At 42.8% G+C, this 22,489-nt stretch overlaps 1 protein-coding gene across 11 annotated transcripts in view; it reads left to right on the top strand.

The window, feature by feature from the left end:
- Nucleotides 1-22,489, top strand: part of LOC119972708 (cAMP-regulated phosphoprotein 21-like) — a 503,944-nt gene that overhangs the window by 206,448 nt on the left and 275,007 nt on the right. For 10 of the 11 annotated variants that reach the window (XM_038809853.1, XM_038809854.1, XM_038809860.1 and 7 more), the window contains one exon: nucleotides 13,439-13,609. The gene's annotated coding sequence lies outside the window, so the exon portion shown is untranslated. Of the gene's footprint in view, nucleotides 1-13,289; nucleotides 13,311-13,438; nucleotides 13,610-22,489 lie in introns of those variants that run through there. The other variant, XM_038809857.1, reaches the window with a different exon arrangement.

The raw sequence follows: 22,489 nt of genomic DNA, 5'->3' as shown, positions 1-22,489 counted from the left end.
TTTTTGGGGGAATCGTTGGGCAGATGGCATGATCGCTCCACTCCATGTGCACACTAGTTAAAAATACCCCTCCTCTTCACTTTTTTTCACTATAGTATTCTCATATGGCATGAAGAATCCTGAAATATGATACACTTTTAAAATCAAATCACACGTAACTATAAGCTATTTGCAATGCATTGAGTGCTGTAAATTCTCGAGGTTTACTATGGAAATTTTGGTTTCCTCTTGACGTAGCTTGCACAGCAAGTCAGGCACCATAGAGGTACTAAGCTTTTCATTCCAGACTTACAGATCACCAGTAAGGTATTCCACTTGTTTAGCCTTATTCTGCTGTACAAACAGAAGCATCATAGCACTGAGTAAAATAAATAACACACATGACCTCAGGATATCCCTAATCACTTCATCTATTTTGAAGTCATGTATTTTGAAGTTTAATCATTGTTACGAATTGAAGGGAGCAGCCACAACAAGGTTCAGCAAGCAGCATTGAGATTGTAACCGTACAATCTATTTGTAGACGTGTTATTTGTGAGATAAACATAGATTCGGAGACGAGGAGAACTCCCCTGTTCTTCAGAGAGTGGCATGGAGCCTTTTATACCCACTTGAGGGAGCAGGCAGGACCTCAAACACATATTTTATCTGAAAGATGGCACTTCCAGCAGTGTAGCACTCCCTTCGTAGAGGACTGAAATTAGAACAACACATCATCTGTTGCCATCTTAAATGGTTGCAGCAAAAGTGTTGCAGGGTTTTTAAAAAGAAGTCGGAAGCTGTAAGGTTATTATTCTCTTTGTGGCTGAGTCATCCTTTGAAAGACGATGAGGTGAGCTGCTGATGTATTCACAATTCAATTATAATTTTATGTGTGGACACCCACATATTGCTTCTCTCAATAAAAAATGATGGAAGCACTTCCCAGAACAGCTGAAGGTTCACATTCAATCCTGAACAACGCCCCATTTATGGCATTCAGTGTTCTCTCTAACCTTTGCAAGAGCAATTTGTTTAAATTTGTTTGCATGGTTATGTTTATGCAATAATTTAAAGAGACCAACCGATGTGCAGTTTGCATGGGGACTTTCAGATCGCAGCACACACAACTTAAAGGGAACATTGATTGAAGTGTTTTGAAAGCAAATATTTAGTCCAATTATCATGTCACCCTAAAACAGTTCTTGACACAGCTTATATTGATAATTTATTACCTTATTTTAACACGTATAACCTTATTTTGACATGTTTCAAAGCAGTTCACAGGTTGCCAGTGTCATTGGAGGGTGACAGGGATATGAAGAATATTGAAGGTGAATTGTAAAGCTTAAAATTGTGGGCTCCAAATATTACGGTATTTCTGATGTACACCAAGCATAAATGTGGTGCAGGGGACAGAAATCAGCACAGGACCAAATAGGTTTTACTCTGTCACTTGCATGGATAGTTACAAGGGGTAAAACCTCCTTTGCCCCTTATAATGGCAAATAGGCCAGGGAGAATGAGGACTCCCTATGCTTGGAGCACTCAAGTCCTTGGCCTCCCAGAACCCAGCAAAGCTTTGAAGTCGACTATGCTTAAATAAAAGGAGCCTCTTGAAGGGTGGAAGTGAGGATTAGAATGATGTCTGAGATCTGTCTGAGCTCTTGCCCTGCACCTGATCTTCCCAGAAAACTCTTCAGAACAAAGAGACAGCCTCGTTTAAAAAACTGTGGTTTGCTCAATAGAGGAAACTGTAGCTGCTCAATAGAGGAACTACTGCAGATTTAATGGACCCCGATATAAATAAACAAGGGTAATCCATTGAACTTTTGAACTGTACTACTTGCCTTAATATAGGGAATGCCATCCTTTGAAACTGCCTGGACCAGTCAATCAAGGGGCTTTTAAACAAGCTAACGTTTCGAGTCCAGTGACTTTGCCAAAGCTGTCAAAGAGTCATTGGCATCAAAACCTTAGCTCTTTTCTTTCCCTACAGATGCTGCCAAACCTGCTGAGATTTTCTAGCATTTTCTCTTCGTTGAGGATTATCATACCAGACCAGATTGATTGTGGGGCTGGTTTAGCACACGGCTAAATCGCTGGGTTTGAAAGCAGATCAGCATCATGGTTCAATTCCCGTACCAGCCTCCCCGAACAGGTGCCAGAATTTGGGGCCTAGGGGCTTTTCACAGTAACTTCATTTGAAGCCTACCTGTGACAATAAGCGATTTTCATTTTTCATTTTCATTTTCATGAGCTCATTGAACAGCGGAGCAGACCCAATGGGCCAAATGGCCTACTTCTGTCCCATGCCTTATGGCCTTAACATTTAGAAGGGAGTTGGAGAAGTATTTTAAAAGGAGACATGTTTCCCTATATTATGGCAAGGAGTACAGTTCAAAAGTACCTAATTGGCTTTGAAGAACTTTGGATTGCTCTGAGGGCTTGGAAGGCACTATATCAAAGCAAGCTATTTTATTTTAATTCTGTATACTGTAAAAGGATGGGAAATGGGATTAGAGCAGATGGCATCAGTATCTGGCATTGTAGAGGACCAATGTTGCTGTATTTCTATGACTTCATTTTTAGTGCTGTTCTATTATCATAATGTTTTAATATTGCAAAGTGCATAGATCTATAAAAAGCAAAGAAAACTTGTTTTTATATAGCACATTTCACAACCTCAGGATTTTCCAGTGCTTCACAGCCAATGGAGCACCTTTAAAGTGAAATTGCTGGTGTAATGTAGGATACAAATGGAGTTTGGAGTATTTTACGTGCCTATCTACAAGAAAATGACTGTTGTCTGGAGCAATCTAAAGGTGGGTAGAAAGTTAGAATGCGTTGAAAATTGAGGGAAAGTTTGCTTGTGAATTGGCTTATGAATTTGAGCTAAGTCAAGAAATGAATAAATATTTCAGCAACCTTTCAGAATATGGAAAAAAGATGAATTTATGACTTTATTGTGAACCTATTTTGTTCTGATCTTTAGCATGCCAAATCAGCTGACTCAAGTTGGCAGGACCTGTAAGCTAGGAATTTATCTTTACTTGCAATCCAGGCCTTGCATACTTGCTGCTGCAGTAACCTTCACATTAATTATATGACCAATTATTTTCTGATTCGTGGTGTTTTTAGTTTCGATCTGTTTGTTCTTCTTGCGGGGAGAAAATAAATTATTTAACAGCTCTTCATTAAATATCCATAGCATTCCAAATGGCCATTCAAAAATGGTTAAAATTTAAGGGAGCATCAGCTGTTTAAAATAATTTAGGGATACTTGATGTGTTTACAGATGAAGCAAAATTACTTAAATATGCATCCAGTGCGAGACCGGTTCGTTCAGTTGGTGGAAGACTAGCACGTGGATCAGATTAATGCCAACATCATGGGTTTCAATCCCTGTTCCAGTTGAGTGAGACTTGGAGCCTGCCTCCTCTCCTGACCCTCAGTAACGAAAGTCATGACACTTTATCACAGTTCAACAACTAATCTCTGCCCTTTGGGGCAGAGAACTCAAGAAGAAGATATATCTCACATGGGATTTCATATAATCTCGTCTTCAGTGCCTGCACATTGACTTGCAAGTGACAGCTTCAGATCGAATGGATTTAAGAATACCAGAGAAATTTGGCATGTATAATTCTGTCCCTTCACGCACAAATTCTCCCACCGCTGAACTAATTTATAATCCCCAAAGAATCAACATTTTTACATATTTTGGTGCTTGGTACATCATTCCAGATATGCATTACTCTGAGTAGAGAAAGCTTCCCCTGGATTTACATTGCACTAATTTCCAATTTAAGATTAAATTGATAGCATGGCTTTCTTTACATTTTACCTTATCTTTCAATTCAAAAGAACTCAAATGGAGAAGATTCGTCTGAAAGTTCCTCGGATTCCTCAAGATGGTTCTAATTATATACTTGGTTACACAATTGACATTTGGAGAAAATTATAGGAATAGTATGATAGGCAGACCTCTTGTCAACCATTTCCTAATGTGGAGGAGAACATGTATGATGAGAAAAGTGGGCTCCAAGGGAAGGTGGCAAATTGATTCAAACATTGATTCAGTTACATTAAGGAAAGGATTATAGTCGATGGGTGTTTTTGTGACTGCAAGATTATTTCCAGTGGGAAGAGTAATTTAGGCTTGTACGTGGTTGGCATATGATACAAAAATTGGACATGTGGTTAATAGTGAGAAAGAAAACCGTTGACTGCAAGAAGATATCAATGAACTGCTCAGATGTATAAAAGATGGCAAGTAGAATTCTATTTGGGGAGAGCAAACAAGGCAAGGGAACACAATAAATGTTAGGATGTTGAAAACTGTAGAACAGAGGAACCTTGGTGCAGATGTCCACAGATCGCTGAAGGTAACAGAAAGGGTAGATGAGGCGATTTAGAAAGCATACGGGTAATGTTTCCTCTTTACCAGAGGCATGTAATATTAAAGCAGGGAGGTTATCCGACAATTGTAGAGAACATCAGCTGCAGTACTGAATACGGCCTGGTGACCACATTCCAGGAAGGATATTTATACAGCACAAAGGATATTTATGGGGATGTTGTTGAGAATGGCATTACGAGAGGGAAATTGGAAAGGTTAGGGTTATTTACTTTGGAACAGAGGAGACTGAGGGGAGATTTTATTGAGAGGTATACAATTACAAGTGGGTTGATAGAGCACATAGGAAGACCCTATTTATGTTTGCAGAGATCAATAGGGGCATGGATCAAGAGATGCATAGATTTAAAGAGATTGGCACAGGGGAGTTGAGGAGAAGCTTTTTCATTCAGTGAGTGGTGGGGTTCTGGTCCCTACATGATAATAGATACGGAAACCCTCATTGCATTTAAAAATTGCTTGGATGTGCACTTGAAGTGCTGCAACTTGCAGGGCTATGGACCAAGTACTGGATGGGGGGTTTAGGCTGGACATCCTCTTTTTTTTCGCCGACATACATATAATGGGCTCAATGCCTGCCTTCTATGCCATAAATGTTTTATGTTCCCATGTTGGATGCTGCTTCAGTGGCATCCAAACAGTGGTAGAACATGCCTTATTTGCTGCTGTGTTAAAGAAGGCATCATGATTCTCGATTCTAGAATGGTCATAATGGTTTGGAAAATCGAAAATGTAACACTGCTTTTCAAGAAAGGATGGAGAGAGAACATTAGGAACTCTGAGGCCAGATAGCCTGGCATCTATTGTCAGTAAAATGCTGGAAGTTATTATTAAGAAACTATTAACGTGGCACTTAGAACCTCAATAATATGATCAGACAGAGTCGACATAGTTTCATGAAAGATAAATCACCTGAGAAGTTTGTTACTTTTCTTTGAGGATGAAACCAGTATATAGCTTTGAGGATGTAGCTACTACTCAATGTAGTTTTTCTGGATTTCCAAAAGACATTCAATAAAATGGTGCAGGAAGCGTTGTTACACAAGATAGGGCTCATGAGAATATATTAGCATGGATAGCATGTGGGCTGCACGGTGACACAGCGATTAGCACTGCTGCCTCACAGTGCCAGGGACCTGCGTTCAAATCAGACGTTGGGTGACTGTGTGGAGTTTGCACGTTCACTCTGTTTCTATGTGGGTTTCCTTCGGGTGCTCCGGTTTCCTCCCACAGTCCATAGATGTGCAGGTTACATGGATTGGCCATGATAAATTGTCCCTTAGTGTCCAAAGATATGTGCAGTTATAGGGTCAGTTATCGGGTTACGGGGTTAGGGCGGGGGAGTGGGCCCATGTAAGGTGCTCTTTCAGTGGGTCAGTGCAGGTGCGATCGACTGAATGGCCTCCTTCTGTACTGCAGGAACTCTTTGATTCTATGATACAAGATTGGCGAACAAAGAGAAAGCTGGGCGTAGGGATAAATGGGACATTTTCAAGTCGGTAGGTTGTAACTAATGAGTAGCACAAGTATCAGTGCTCTAAACTCCAGCTATATATATTAGTACTTAGATAAAGTATCCAGAATTGCTGATGATGCAATCTAGATAGCATAGCAAGCTTTGAGGAGAACACAAAAGAGACTGCAAAGGAATATAGACTGGTTACGTGAGTGGGCAATACGTTTGGAGATGGAGTATAAGTTGGAGAAATGTGAAGTTATTCACTTTGGTTGAAAGCATAGAAAATCTGAATATTTTTTAAGTGGTGAGAAACTTTGAAATATTGATGTTCAAAGAGCCTTGTATGCCCTTATATAGGAAGTACAGAAAGTCATTGTTCAGATCCAGCAACCAATTCTGAACGTAAGTGGCGTGATGTCCTTTATTGGAAGGGGCTGGAGTAGAAGAATAAGGAAATTTTACAACAATTGCACAGGACTTTGGTGAAACCATACGGAGGAGAGCTGTACACAGTTTAGGCTTCCTCATCTCGGTATGGTATGCTTGCCCTGGGGGACTGTAATGAAGGTAAGCTATATTGATTCCTCAGCTGAAAGGATTATCCTGTAATGAGTGGCTGAATTAATTTGGCCTGCCCTCTGCGAATTTTCGAGGTGGTCCCGTTGAAACAGATAATATACTGAGGGAGCTTAACAGGCCAGATGTCAAGAGGTTTTCTTTTCCCCTGGCTGGAGAATCAAGAGCGAGGGAGCATAATTTCAGGATTAGGGGTGATTGTTTAATATTGAATGAGAAATAATTGATTTACTCATAGGGTTATGAATCTTTGGAATTCTCTATCCTGGAGGGCTCTGGATACATTCCGTATCTTCAAGGCTGAAATACATTTTTGGACTGTAAAGGGAATCAAGGGATGTAGAGATTGGGCAGGAAAGTGGAATTGAAGTCAATGGCCAACCACTATCTTAATGAATGATGAAGCAGGCTTGAGGGATTCCATGGCCTACTTCTGCTTCTATTCCTCATCTCTCTTAAAGTGATTAAAAGCATGATTGATGCACCCCAACAAGATGCTGCTAACCTAGATTTCAAGCATTACTGTGCCTACTTGGCAATTACTTGGGAAGTACAATCTTCAGATAGTTTCACTAGCTGCTAAATGCAGCATATGGCAGACACAGCCAGTGATAGCTCCTGCCATTTATCACCTCAAGCCGAACTCCACCTCCTTCCAAGGAATTTGCTCTGTGGGCTTAGGCCGATACTGGGGGTATCTGGAGAGGCACAGTGTATTGCTCCTTGCCCCCACCTCCACTTCAGCAGCTGTCAAAAGGGGTGCTGAGCTGCCATTTGCTTTTTTGAGACTTTCTAAAGGCTATCAGAAATTTTGTCTCTTTATAATATCGCTTTGATTGCACCGTCTGCCCCCAACAATTTTACCTACAATGGCCCAAATCTGCATCTGAATCTCTGAATAATTTGACAATTCTGCAGCACGTGCATAGGAAGTTTGTACAAAGTAAGTCAACATCCTCCCTTGGAACTAAATCGCTCTTCCTTTGCCAGTGCTCGGTCAAAGTCCTGGAACTCGCTCCCTCACAGCCATGTGAATGTACCAAAACTGCGTCAACCACAGTGGTTAGGGAAAGCAGCTCAGCACCTCAATGTCAAGGTGAGGGTAATGAATGCTCTCCTTTCTAGCAACGGCCATGTCCTACGAGTAAACAAAAAAGGTAAAATTTGATGTGTTTGATATATTACGGGCTGCATTTTTCACCCCCCCCCCCCCCCCCCCCCCCATGACGTTTTTCACAGTGGTGGAGGTGGTCTGCCACTAGCCAATGGGATCGTCTGGTCCGCTGTTATCAACAAGGTTTCCTGTTGTTTGCATCCCACCACTCCCGCGGAATACACAGCAGTGATTAGCCGTTGGCTAGTGGGAAAGGCTGGAAAATTGCGGCCTATTGTTATGGTGAGTTTGTCACCAGTTCTTAGCCATATAGAACAGACACCAGTCAGTGAAAATCAGTCTTGTGTGTGCAGCTATCTTGTTTACATAGAATCCTAAAAAGTTCAGAAGGAGACAATTCAGTCCATCATGTCTGCATCGACCCTCCGAAAGAGGGCCTCAACCCACTCCCCAGCCCTACCCTTGTAACCCCATCTATCCTGCACATCTGTGGACACTAAGGGGAAATTTAGCATGGCCAACCCAACTAAGCTGCACATCTTTAGACTGCGGGAGAAAACCAGAGCACCCAGAACAAACCCGCGCAGACACGGGGAGAACATGCAAACTTCACACAGATAATCACTCCAGGTTGGAATCAAACCCAGGTCCCTGGCATTATGAGGCAGCAGTGCTAAATTGCATAGTTTATTTAAAATTGTGAGAGAAAGATTTTACATGTTTTGTCCTATTTGCTGTTTATTTTATGGTTATTTTTAGTAATTCATTCTCAAGCACTATCATTGCTAAACTGAACCTAAGTCCTGTTCATTTATATAAAATAAAAATTGCATGGTCCTAATACTGATACCTGGAGGATCACACTACACACTTCCCTCCAGTCAGGATAATATCTGTTCATCACCAATCTCTGCCTCTTAAGTCGATTTTTTTTAGCCAAGTTACAGCAATCCCTTTAATGACCTGTGTTTCTATTTTTGTCGACTATGACTGTTCTGTGATACTTTGGCAAATGCTTATGGAAAGTCCAAATGTGCATTTGAAAATGAAAATCGCTTATTGTCACGAGTAGGCTTCAATGAAGTTACTGTGAAAAGCCCCTAGTCGCCACATTCCGGCACCTATCCGGGGAGGCTGGTACGGGAATCGAACCGTGCTGCTGGCCTGCGTGGTCTGCTTTAAAAGCCAGCGATTTAGCCCAGTGAGCTAAACATTTCCTGCAATATCTTTGTGAACACTCTCTGTAACAACAACAACAACTTTTATATTTATAAAGTGCCTTTCATGTAAGATCTTAAGGCGTTTTCAAAGGAGTGTTATGGACCAATATATGACTCTTAAGTCGGATAAGGAGACACTGGCTGGGATTCTCTGTTGTGAGTCCGCCCCGCTAACGTTGCTAGCGAAGACAGAGAATTTAGCAAGTCTCCCATTCATTGCAGTGGGACTGAAGAATCCCACTGCCGTGAATAGACCAAGAATCCCATCCAATAGGTCAGGTAACCAAAAGCTTGGTCAAAGAGAAACATTTTCAGAGTGTCTTAGGTGAAGAACGTGAGGTGGAGAGTTGTAGGGAGGGTTTGCCAGAGCTGAAGATAGAGGCTTCCCAAGGCCCTGCCACCAATGGTGGAGTCCAGAATTAGAGGAATGCCTCTAATATTAGATGTGATTCCGTCATTGGCAATACTTGCCGAATAACCCTGCGGGCACCAGTCGCTACATTTAAAAGCCAATTTAAGATAATCAGTCAAGCTTGTAACATGGCTCATTTACACTTGCTCGAAATGATATGTATTCAAATGCAGAGAGCTGTTCCCCACAAACAAAGGGTCAAGCCGAGCACCATTTTTGAATTACCCCGGAATTTGGGGCGCCCATAGTCCCCGTTGCTTTCCTCATGGCAACGCTTCAACCAATCAGCACCCTTTTGTCTTGTAGTATAAATTGTTGTGATGGTTTGAAATTTGGCATTCTTGTACTTGCCCTGATGAGTGCCAGACAAAAAGCTTCGGCAACATGTCTCCTGTTTCAGAAATAGATTTGTGTTAAAGAAACACTCTGCACAATTTACACTCATCATAAGCCTTCTGTGTACTTACGTAGCTGATGCAGACTTTATATCCTAGGCTTCTTCCGTGACAATGGTAAAATGTGCTAGCAGCCCACCTTGCAGCTGTCCTTGCACTTTAGACAGATGGCTGCCTTCATCCGTTTTGACAGAAACAAAAACTGATTATTTCTAAGTGCTTCAAAATTAGCAACAGTTTTGTAACTATTTTCTCAATTGTTTGCTGTTCCAATGCAAGTGTTATTTCAGGACGTGTTGAGTGAGGTATTTCTCATACTGTATCAGCTGGTTGGTAGATGTCAGACCGTGGAGCGAAAGAATTAATCAGAATGTCACCGGATTTGAATCAAATTTTACACTTATTCTTTAAACACTTTGAATTTTTACTCTAAAGTGGGAAGCAATTTGCCATGTGTAAAAAGATATATTTTTAAACAGTGTACTCATAACAGGGACTGTGATCTTGGACAGGCATTGGTGGATCCAATACCTTGGTGGGGCTTCATTTCTGTCTTTTTTTCTGGAATGATCATATTCCATTGCTAGCAGTAAACCAGTCTGATAGCGTTGTATCATTGCAGCCAAATGCGAAGACAGAATCTACTCAAAGTAATAAAGCCCCTACTGTGAGGTTTTAATAGCCTAAAATGTAAAATATAGCTGCCTTGCATTTCCAAGACTATCAGACTGACAAGAAATTTTATTTGTAATTTTATTTTACTTTAATATAGTGGCACTGGTTTCCAGGAAGACAAGACAATTTGGCATTAGTTTAAATAATTGCTCCATTGACAATAATTCTTTTCATGTAAGTTGCCCCTGACTATACTTGAAATATATGATGATTATTATAAAATGGTGCAAATCCTACAACACTGTGCATGGCATTTAGAATTATTATTTTTCATCAATTGCATCATGTTATGAAATTAATTGATTAAATTAAGAACTGCAAATTCTTTTAATACGCAGTTAGCTGTTTAATATTGCGTCGATAATGGGAACTCTTTTTACTAAGTGGAATGCAAACATTTTGAGTGCAAATGGGCTTTGTTGTCAATCACAATGGAGATGAGATTTATTTGGCCAATAATGGTATCAGAAAGGAAAGATGAGGGCATAGGAATGATATCCTTTTTTTGTATTCAATTTTGTCTTTTTAATTTTCTTGACTGCCACCAGCGTACATTTCTCCGTGCAAACGACTTGAAAGTGCAATCGCTGTTTTCCCAAGCAAAATTAGTTCAACCATTCTCTGGAATAAGGACTAGCTTGACTCAGTTGATGCAACTTGTGTGTAAGTCTGAGGGTATGGGTTTAAAGCCACCCAGAACCTGAAGGCAGCATTCTCTGGCTCTGTCCGCCCGGCAACCGGAGAATCCCGCCCGAAGTCAATGGACTTCCCAATTGTCCGCGTATCGCCAGTGGCATTCTTGCGGTGGGCGGGGCGGAAGAATCCAGCCCTGAATGTACAACTGAGGCTCAAAGTTCAATGGTGTTCTTAGGGAGTGCCGCATTCTCGAAGGTGCGGCCATTCCCGTACCAGCCTCCCCGGACAGGCGCCGGAATGTGGCGACTAGGGGCTTTTCACAGTAACTTCATTGAAGCCTACTCGTGACAATAAGCGATTTTCATTTTCATTTCATTCTGTTAAATTGAAATTTTATTTGCTGTTAAGTCTACATAAAGGAGCGAACCTTTTTCCATGTTAAAGGTGTTGAATGCAAATAAAGTACAACAAGATGATCTCTCTCGGAGGGCTTTGATTAAAATATATTGAGACGATTTCATATCTGTCACCATAATATATCCTGACAATCTGTTTTGTATACTCCAGTCGCTTCAACAATAATACTTACATTTTTGAAGTAGATTACAACACCCGATCAAACAAATTCTTCTTGGATAAATAACAGCAACACCTTTTATAGTGCATTTAATGCAATGAAGCTCCCGAGGCATTCAATAGGAACATTACAAGATGATACTGAGCCACATATGGAGGTATTGGGTCAGGTGACAAAAAAGTGTTTTCCAGAGCTTGCAGGGGTTGAGGTAACTGAAGACGCAGCCACCAATTGGGAATTCACATGAGGCCAGAATTAAATGGATCACAGATATCACAGATGGTTGTGGTGCTGGAGGAGCTTTTAGAAGTGGGGAGGGTGAGGCTATTGAGGAATTTTAAAGTCAGGACATAGCTTGAATGAGAGCCAATTTAGGCCAGTAAGTGCAGAAATGATGTGGGAACAGGTCTTGCTGTGATGTGGGGTAGAATGTGAGAGACCAATCATGGGTGCTTTAACAAAGACATGGGGAGTTCAGACCGAGTAAAATTAGAAACAGAGTTTTATTTGCACAAACGATATGTACGCTACCTGGCACAGTGGTTAGCAGTGCTGCCTCACAGCTCCAGGGACCCGGGCTCAATTCCCACCTCGGCTGACTGTGTGGAGTTTGCACTTTCTCCCTGTGTCTGCTCCGGATCCTCCCACAGTCCAAAGATATGCAGGCTGTGTGGATTGGCCATGTTAAATTGCTCCTTAGTGTCCAAAAGGTTAGGCCACGTTACAGGGTTTACGGGGATAAGGTGGAGTCGTGGGCTGAAGTAAGGTGCTCTTTCCAAGGGCCTGTGCAGATTCGATGGGCCAAATGGGCTCCTTCTGCACTGTAAATTCTATGACTTACTGGGTTTCTCTTGTGGTTGGTGTTTCATTGGCCGACCTTTTATACATTAGTTAATTGAGGTACCCGCCCATGGCTGGGGAGCTGATATTCCGCAAGGAACACGGAGAAGACAAGCATTCCACCCTGTAGGTTATGTGCGGGATATTACAGGTAAACTGGAATAGTCGAATTTAGAGGTAATGAGACATAAATGAGGTTTTCAGCAGTAGATGAGCTGAGACAACTCAAATCTTTAACTTCTGCTGAAAACAGAGAAGTGCTGGTGAAAGTTTTTTGCATTGACTGCAGGCGAAGCCCATGTTCAAACCTATTGTAGTCAGCATTACTCTCGAAAGCTCAGAGGTAAACAGTACTGAACACCATTAGAATGCCACGTGGGCCCTACGACCTACTCACATGTTTTACTCGTCATGTGTGTGAAATGTTTTACTCGTCATGTGTGTGAAATGTTTTACTCGTCATGTGTGTGACCTATCTAAAATACTATAGTTTATGTTTTATGTATGTACAGAAAGTGTGAATGGTTGCATATGATTTTCTGTATTCCGATTAAACAAATCAATAGTGTAGATTGTGCAATTTCAACATTTATGAAAGAACTATGTATAGTAATTTTTGTGTCCTGATCTACAACTGCCGATCAGTGTTATCTCTGATTTTCATTCAGCACTATTTCACTTCCCAGTCTTCAGTGTTTTGCTTTATTTCCTGTTGCTTTAAAGAAAACAAAATTTCTTAACTGGTAAGCATCTGCTAAAGTATATTATATGACCACTGTTGTTTCAAAACATAGTGCAGATTTGTCCGAATAAATTCAGGATCTCAAGCAATTCCCGTTTGGTTTACTTGAACGGCATAGAGGGCCTGAATGAAAGCAGAGCACAACTAGATATGCGTAATTGTCAAGTGTAAAATAATTGTTAATTTTAGCTCTTTGCGTAGGAGCTGTTTGATTGAACAGCCATTTCTTGCCTTTATTAGAGAAGCAGCAAGCGGTTTGAGACAGGTGAAGCTAATTCAAACTGTGAAGCAGATTTGCTTCAAGCAGGTCATTAGTGCAGGAAATCTGCCTCCACTCAAGACTTTTGTTCAGACTTTTGTTAACCCTTTTATTATTTTCATCGTTTCTTTCAGGTTAACGATGGTCCATCAAATCCTCTTTGGGAACAGCATGGAGGTTGTCATTTTGGACTGTTGATAAGGACATGGGACTCACTTTGTCATTGATCATTCGTGTTGATTTCAACAGTGAACAGTATCAGCGAGAAAGCATCAACACACCAACGCAGAAACCGTGTCCTGAAGGTAACTTTTGTTTCCAAATTGTGAATGTAAAACCTTAGTAAGTTTACTGAAGCAAGGATTGCTAATTTTAATTCTGTGAATGGAAGCAAAGAGATTTGAAGGCACATTTGAATTTCAGTGATTAAATCATGCCAGATATGATTATAGTATAAATTTAATCGATACACAACATATCATGGATAGTGTTTCATTAATTCACTGACCTATATATAACAGCTTGGGATTTTTGAAAAAAAAAAGGCAGTGATCTCTGGGAAAGGTTGTAGGGAATTTAATCTTGTTTGAATAAATTGACCTTTATTCTTTTATTTATGTCAATAGCAATTTTTATTATTAGAAAATGTCATTTGTGTAAAATAAATGTTTAGGGTGATGACAGGGTGTGTATGTTAGCATGCATATATATTTAAATATATTTAAATCTCTCAATTGAGCAAATTTTCATTTAAAAAAAGCTACTAAATTGTTAAACTAGCGCATATTATTCGATGATAGTTAACAGAAATGATTATGCATAGCATAAAATATGGTGCAAAAATATCTGTTTACTTGGATTTACACTTTGAGAGCAGAAATACACCTTTGGTTTTGTAGCAACTGAACGGTATTGATTGCACCTTGTTGGACTGTAGTTTTATTTTAACCTGGTGTACCATAGGAGTAATGTTGATTATTCCTTATGTTGAAATCTGAATATGTTGCTGAGTATGTGCATGGCTAATGGCCATCATTATTGTAGGTTGATATTGAAACCATTTATACTACCAAAATTTAAAACACTCATGACTACCTTTTATATTGAACACCAAAGAGTTGCTCTGCTGAAACGTGAATGGCTATCGAGTGGGTTTTTAAAAAAAAATAAATTGTTAACTTTCTTAAACATTCTCGGAAAGGAGCCTTTATCTTTTGTGAATTCTTGTAAAATATGAAGTATAAAATGAACTGGTTTGGTGTGATAGTTTATTCAGCCTTCCTGCTTTAGCTGTCAGGACAGTGGCATAATGTATTATATATACGTGTTCATGGACCACGATGTAGAATTGAACTTTGGACCACAGCTTTTATTTCTACATCATATTCAATGTTAAATGAATATTTAATATTTTAATTTATGTAGAATCCTGGAGTTAACCATTCCTACTGCCTGTTTTGACTTATTGAATCGAGTTGAACTTGGAACATGTACAGTTTTTCACATATAATGCATCTACATGGGCAGCAGGGTAGCATGGTGGTTAGCATAAATGCTTCACAGCTCCAGGGTCCCAGGTTCGATTCCCGGCTGGGTCACTGTCTGTGTGGAGTCTGCACATCCTCCCCCTGTTTGCGTGGGTTTCCTCCGGGTACTCCGGTTTCCTCCCACAGTCCAAAGATGTGCGGGTTAGGTGGATTGGCCATGCTAAATTGCCCGTAGTGTCCTAATAAAAGTAAGGTTAAGGGTTACGGGTATAGGGTGGATACGTGGGTTTGAGTAGGGTGATCATGGCACAACATTGAGGGCCGAAGGGCCTGTTCTGTGCTGTACTGTTCTATGTTCTATGTTCTACATTTTAAAGATTCTCAAGGTGGCAGCCTTTCTCTGTCACAAAGGTACAAGAACCAACTCACCTTGCCTAAAAGTGAACATTTTTGGATTCCACATTGAGCCTAAGTCTGTCATACACATCATTTATCTTAAGTCCTTGCTCAATTTTCTTCCTGTTGCTAAATTGTATGGGTTTTCTGCATTCTGATTGGTCATTTTCTGTTACTCAACAGACTCAAACTTTTTTTCTTCAAACACATTTTGGCATTTTTTTTTGTTGTCACACAAATTGCATTTATGGAGCTCAGAAGGACGTCATTCAGTCTGTGCTGGCTGTCTGAAAGTACTCTCCAATTTCCTGGGTTTTTCCTACATCTCTGCAAATCATTGGGAGTCTATGTTTAAGTTTAAAAAAAAAAGTAGCTGCCAATATACTCTACTGTATATATTCTTGAAATTAACTATTTTCAACTTATGAATCCATTAAAATAATTACAAATAACAATGAGATTTTGAAAGTGTTTCATTTGGCGAGTGAGTCAATAATTAGAGGCAATTGATTGGAAAATTGTTGTTGAAAGATCAATGAGAAATTTGAGTTTTTAGATCTGGAAGACTGTCCATGAAAAGATGATGAAAGATGACTCCACAAATAATTTTAAAACTGAGTTGAAAAAATGAAATGAAATGACAATCGCTTATTGTCACAAGTAGGCTTCAATGAAGTTACTGTGAAAATCCCCTAGTCGTCAAATTCCGGCGCCTGTCCGGGGAGGCTGGTACGGGAATCGAACCGTGCTGCTGGCCTGCTTGGTCTGCTGTGAAAGCCAGCGATTTAGCCGAGTGAGCTAAACCAGCCCCATTGTTAAACTTGAGGATGAAAACTATGATATGAACAATGTGGGGATGTGGAACTAAACATGACTGCTCTTTTAAAGAGACCACAAAGGATTTAAAGGCAAATGGTTTCTTTCTGTGCTGTATGATATGATTCTATGAAAAATGTACAGCAACTTAGCTCCAACCGATCCCTCTCTGCCTTCCATAAACAGCATAATGCATTGTGCCAAGTACCTGAACATTCTGAAATCCAGATGCACCATCCTATATTCCATAGTTAACCCCGTGAAGGCCCACATGGACTCCCATACACTTCAATATGTAACTCCAATGAGATTACAATACCATTTAGAATAATAATCTTTATTCGTGTCACAAGTAGGCTTACATTAACACTGCAATGAAATTACTGTGAAAATCCCCGAGTTCGCCACACTACGGCGCCTCTTCAGATACACTGAGGGAGAACTCAGAATGCCTAATTCACCTAACAAGCACGCTTTTCAGGACTTTTGAGAGGAAACCGGAGCGCCAGGGGGAAACCCACGCAGCCACAGGAAGAACGTGCAAACTCCGCACAGTGACCCAAACCGGGAATCGAACCCGGGTCCCTGGCACTGTGAAGCAACAATGCTAACCACTGTGCTACCGTGGGACTCCATTGCGTGCTCACATTGATGATCTGTATTCATGACTTTGAGGCCATCCATGACTTATGCCATTTGTGGAAAATGGTAAACTGCTTTTCCGACTTTGGTTGAATAAGCATTCAAAAGAAATACAAACGTTCATCAAATCAAGTTCGGGCTCAACTGAGTGATGTTAAAATCTGAGTGCAGAGTACCACCAACCAATAGGAACCCATGTATGTAGGAGCCCAACCCTTCAAAATCTATGAATATCATAATGTGAGATCAACTGGGCACATACCAACATAAATAATAGCATTTCACTGTGGTAGAATGGATGAATGTTACAGGGTTCAAACCTTTTGATGCTGACCCCTAATGTTGAACAGCCTGTTAGCATCTTTGTTTGGTCTTATGAGCAAAGAATCCCCAATTAGATAACCAATAACTGACTGCTTTCAGAAGAGAAAGGTGGTGAGTTAGAGGGACAAATAAGATAATAAACGTGTTTAATCTGTGCGGCCAGTGATGTGCGGATGCTTCTTTGGCAGACTCGAGCAACATTGGTTTCAATAAGGTGAAGTTTAAATTCTTGACACACTGGGAGCAGCAGAGTGGGGGGTTGGGGGAGGGGGGGGGGGGCAGTTCTGGTTACACATGGGAAACCCAGAGTAAGTACAGCGCATCTGTCAATGTGTTTTTTTCAATTCAATCACTGCGCTACCAGATTAGTTCCACGTTTCCTAAATTATTAGCAGTTCTGAGCATGACGGCAAACTTGCACATGTGGATTTTAACTCCAGCATTTAAAGGAGAGGTCCATCAATGAAATTTGATGGATTTGGTGTTGGGAGGAGCAGAGCGAAAGGAACTGACAGAATGTTGAAAGCTTGTGCTTGGATTTAATCATGTCTACCTCGATGTCATGCTGGGGGGCTCTTAGGAACTCCAGGTAATACTCTTCCCTATTAATTGGGGGAAGAGCCCTGCTAATGAAACGGCTGAAAGTTATCCATGACATCATTAGCAGAATGTAGTTTCAATGCTGATAATGGTTAAATGAGTTAAACAGGGCAGGAGCGGTCAATCATAGAATTTTTATCATAGAATTTACAGTGCAGAAGGAGGCCATTCAGCCCATCGAGTCTGCACTGGCTCTTGGAAGAGCACCCTACCCTACCTCCACCCTATCCCCAGAACCCAGTAACCCCACCCAACACGACGGGCAATTTTGGATACTAAGGGCAATTTATCATGGCCAATCCACCTAACCTGCACATCTTTGGACTGTGAGAGGAAACCGGAGCACCCGGAGGAAACCCACACACACACGGGGAGGATGTGCGGACTCCACACAGACAGTGACCCAAGCCGGAATCGAACCTGGGACCTTGGAGCTGTGAAGCAATTGTGCTATCCACAATGCTACCGTGCTGTCAAGTGGTACATTCACCTAAATTCTGATCTGTGCACAACACCAGCCCTCAACTCCGCTTTCCCAAGCTTACTCTATTACATCACTGCTCATACTTATTTTACTTTGCAGGTGCACCCATCTCTCTCTGTCCACACACTTCTTCACATTCTTATTTGTCCTTCCACGATTGATATTCACCCTCCTGTTTATGTAATATCATGTCTCCTTTCGTACTACCTTCAACAAATGTGCTCCATCTATCTATTCTCATTCATAACTCTCGTCTTATCTTGTAGGAGAAGAGAGCACAGAACACGAAGCAAAGGCAGTGACCCAAAAGATGGTGCTCCAGCCATCTCACAGCTGACATTTGCCAGTTTCAAGGCTCTGGGTATCAGTGGAATTGCAGTTGGAGATAGAGAGATGGGGACCTCCCAGCTACCTGCTGACAAAATTAAATATCGAAACATCAAACAGCCACATTGCATTCAACACACACACATATTACATGATGTCTGCAGAGGAGGTCACTCCTGAGGAAGCACCATCAGAGGACTTATGCACCATCAGATGCTCACATTTTGGTGGGCCCAGTGAGGCGCAGAGTTCGCTTCCAACTTGCATGAATCGCAAGTAAACGAGAGCAGATGACGGGGAGAGCTGCAAAGAGTCTGGGTCTGAGGCTTCAGAACACTCCAGGCTTTGCTCAGTAGCTGTCAATGAAGAGTGTTCAGTACACTGGCGAACTTTACAGCGACAAGGTGCAATCTCGCAGAGAGAGTTTGCAGTAGTCTTTTTCAAGCATGAGTGACATGATGTCACAAAACTTTGAGATGATGGGTTGGATTCTCCGCTGCTCGCCACCCAGATTGTGTTCCACGCAGCGCCAGTGCTAGCCACTTAGCAATAGTGGAATCTGTCCAGATGTGGCGCCAGTTTTTCTGTCGTGAAAGTCCACGAATTCTGGGTGGACGTCAACACTTGGGGCGGGATTCACCGTCGGCCGATGCTGAAATTGGCAAACGCGATTGGGCGGAGAATAGCCACCGACGCCAAAATCACGAAAGGCGCTGGTTTGATGACAAATCAGGATTCTCAGCACCCCGAAAATGGCATAAATACGCCCCTCGCCGCGCGGCTTTTAAGTACCGTTGGCATATCATTAGCGGGCCTGACCCTCTATTCTCCGGGGCTGCCGCGATTCACCACCGCCGATGGGCCAGGTTCGCAACGCCGCAGTTCACTTGTGGTCTCAGCGGTCGGGAACCAGGCATGGCAGCTGCGGACTGTGTCCAGCGCCGCTCAGTCTGCCGGGAGCAGTGCTGCTAGTCACGGGTGGCTTCCGCGAGGATTGGGGGCAATGGTGGAGGGTGGCCAGGGGATGGCCAGGGGGCCAGTAATTGGCAGGTCGGGTCCGTGCACAGCCGGCGCCATGTTTTACGGCGCGACCACTGCAGGTTGTCGCTGTGTGCATGCACGGCCACGGACCCGGCCATTATCCAGGCATTTATATTGTAGGAGTTGGGAGTTGTACTCCACCTGTCTCAGGATCGGTGAAGGTTCGGCGTCGGATTTTCCATCGTAAAACGCCACGGTTCCCATGCCGGCACCAGCACTTTGCCTCCAAAACGATGAATCTAGCCCTTGGTCTCAGAAATGGAGAATCCCGCCCCTAGTCACCCAAATGGAGAGTCCTGTTCGATGTCTTTGCCACTGGAAAGAGTGACTAACAAATCAAATATGATAATCACATGAGTGTGTGCAGGCCTTATCAGTGGTTTACAAACTGAGTGCCACTTCAAATAAGACGAATAATACCCCAGCCCTGACCATTCCTTGCCCACTGATCTGCAGCAAAGTGTTATTCAGCCCAGTGTGAGCTATGAAGAGCGACTGGGCAATGCGTGGGATGGTGGTGAATGGGGGGGGGGGGGGGGGGGGGGGGGGGGTTTGACTCAAAGCACTTTTCACCCTTGTTAGCACCTCACTTCCAGCCTCATACCCTTTTGACCGATTCTGTCCACACAATTACAGATGAAGCAATCTTTGGTGCGGCCCTCACAGCAAAACCCAAGGTTTTATCAGCCTGCCTCTACCCCTGCTAAAACCTGAGGTTATGCCACGTAAAAGTTCCAGGAAGGGGAAGAGTCAAGATTTCTACTTTGCTCAAGAATATGCACATGGGTGTGCTACACAATGTCAGATTGGCAAGGTTTCCTTTAGTTTTCAATCACATAAAGAGCTTTCTGCTAATTCCCTGTCATAAGAACATAAGAACTAGGAGCAGGAGTAGGCCATCTGGCCCCTCGAGCCTGCTCCGCCATTCAATGAGATCATGGCTGATCTTTTGTGGACTCAGCTCCACGTTCCCGCTCGAACACCATAACCCTTAATCCCTTTATTCTTCAAAAACTCTCCATCTTTATCGTGAAAACATTTAATCAAGGAGCCTCAACTGCTTCACTGGGCAGGGAATTCCATAGGTTCACAACCCTTTGGGTGTAGAAATCCCTCCTAAGCTCAGTCCTAAATCTACTTCCCCTTATTTTGAGGCTATGCCCCCTAGTTCTGCTTTCACCCGCCAGTAGAAACAACCTCTCCGCATCTATCCAATCTAATCCCTTCATAATTTTATATGTTTCTATGAGATTCCCCACAGCCTTCTAAATTTCAACGAGTACAGTCCCAGTCTACTCAACCTCTCCTCGTAATCCAACCCCCTCAACTCTGGGATTAACCTCGTGAATCTTCTCTGCACACCCTCCAGTGCCAGTATGCCCTTTCTCAGGAAGGGGGCCAAAACTGAACACAATACTCCAGGTGTGGCCTCACGAACACTTTATACAATTTCAGCATAACCTCCCTCATCTCAAACTCCATCCCTCTAGCAATGAAGGACAAAATTCATTTGCCTTCTTAATCACCTGTTGCACGTGTAAACCAACTTTTTGCGACTCATGCACTAGGACACCCAGGCCCCTCTGCACAGCAGCATGTTTTAATATTTTATCATTTAAATAATAATCCCTTTTGCTGTTATTCCTATCCAAATTGGATAACCTCACATTTGTCAACATTGTATTCCATCTGCCAGACCCTAGCCCATTCACTTAAACTATCCAAAGTGAATGTCTCCCCCATTTTTCTTGCTGCCCAGCCAGTGGCCTTTTCTGGGTTGAGGCCAATAAGGGGTGCTGTGAAAGGGCTATCAATTGTTTGCTGCTTTGTGGTGGGAGAATAGGTGTAAGAGGGAAAGTGGTTTGCATGTGACTGTCAGAGCCATTGGTAGATTGGTGGTACCTCCACAAAGTTCACAACAGTGAGGGTATACCTGACAGGAATGTGCAGTGCTGCAGCCACATTGGCCAAACCATGTTCTACCCCTCCTCAGAATTGTTGAAGGGGCTCTGTGCTTTGTTCCTCCTGCAGGCCCAAAGATTGTTGCTGCGCAATGAAGTCCATTCTGGACCATTCAGGTGTGTGGTGAAGAATGCCTCCAGATCTGTCCAAGCACCTGAAGCACACCTCCAGTATGTGATGGCTTGCTTAAAATCACATCTAGTTGATATATGGGCCGGTTTCTCTGCAAACGCGGCAAAGGGTTGACGTCGGCCTAAACACCGGAGTGTTTCACGCTGTCGTCAGTGGGTTTCCTAGCGATTCTGTTGCTCACAGAATGCTCTGCGCTGCTCCAGCTGCCGTATGCGGCCCTGCACTGCTCGCTGCGGGCCCGCGCATGCGCGCGGCGGCCGGCCGTGGGTCCGCACAAGCATGCGGCGGTCACTGGCGCAGCGCAACTTGGCGGAGTCACACAGCGGGCAAGTGCAGAAGAAGGTAGGCCCCCGACCGCGGGCCTGGCTGTCTTGTAGCCCCCCCCCCCCCCCGCCCGAGTCTGATTCCGCCCCCCCCCCCCCACTAGGATGGCCACCGCGGCCGTGGGTCCAAGCTCCCGCCGGGTGGAACCATGTCAGAACCACGCCACCGGGAACATAGCCGGCCAACCACGAGGAATTGCCGCAGGGGCCTCTTTCATCGGCCCACTCTGTTTAGGTCATGCCTCCTAACAAGCTCATTAAGATGCTCAAAGGTTTGTTAATTGGCAGAGAATGGGTTTCCTGTTCGCTGGCATCCATTTAGGGGCCTAATCCCAGAGGAAAACGTCTCAGAATATGAGGTAGACCATTTAGGAGCGAGGTCAGGAGGAATCCCTTTAGTCAGAGGTTGGTGCATCTTTGGAATTCTCTATACCAGAGGGCTGTGGAGGCTCAGTCATTGAGCATGTTCAAATCAGAGATACCAGTGACATCAAGGGATGTGGGGATAGTGCGGAAAGGTAATGTTGAAGTAGAAGATGAGCCATTTTCTGGTTGAATGGTGGAGCAGGCTTGAGGGACTAAATAGCCTATTCCTGCTCCTATTTTCCTTTGAGTGAAGAAATTTCTTCTCAACTTGTCCAAAATTGTTCA

The sequence above is a fragment of the Scyliorhinus canicula genome, chromosome 10, assembly GCF_902713615.1.
Source record: "Scyliorhinus canicula chromosome 10, sScyCan1.1, whole genome shotgun sequence".
NCBI classification, from domain to species: Eukaryota; Metazoa; Chordata; class Chondrichthyes; order Carcharhiniformes; family Scyliorhinidae; genus Scyliorhinus; species Scyliorhinus canicula.
Note: the sequence above shows the minus strand (reverse complement) of the source record. Positions and strands in the feature narration are given on the sequence as shown.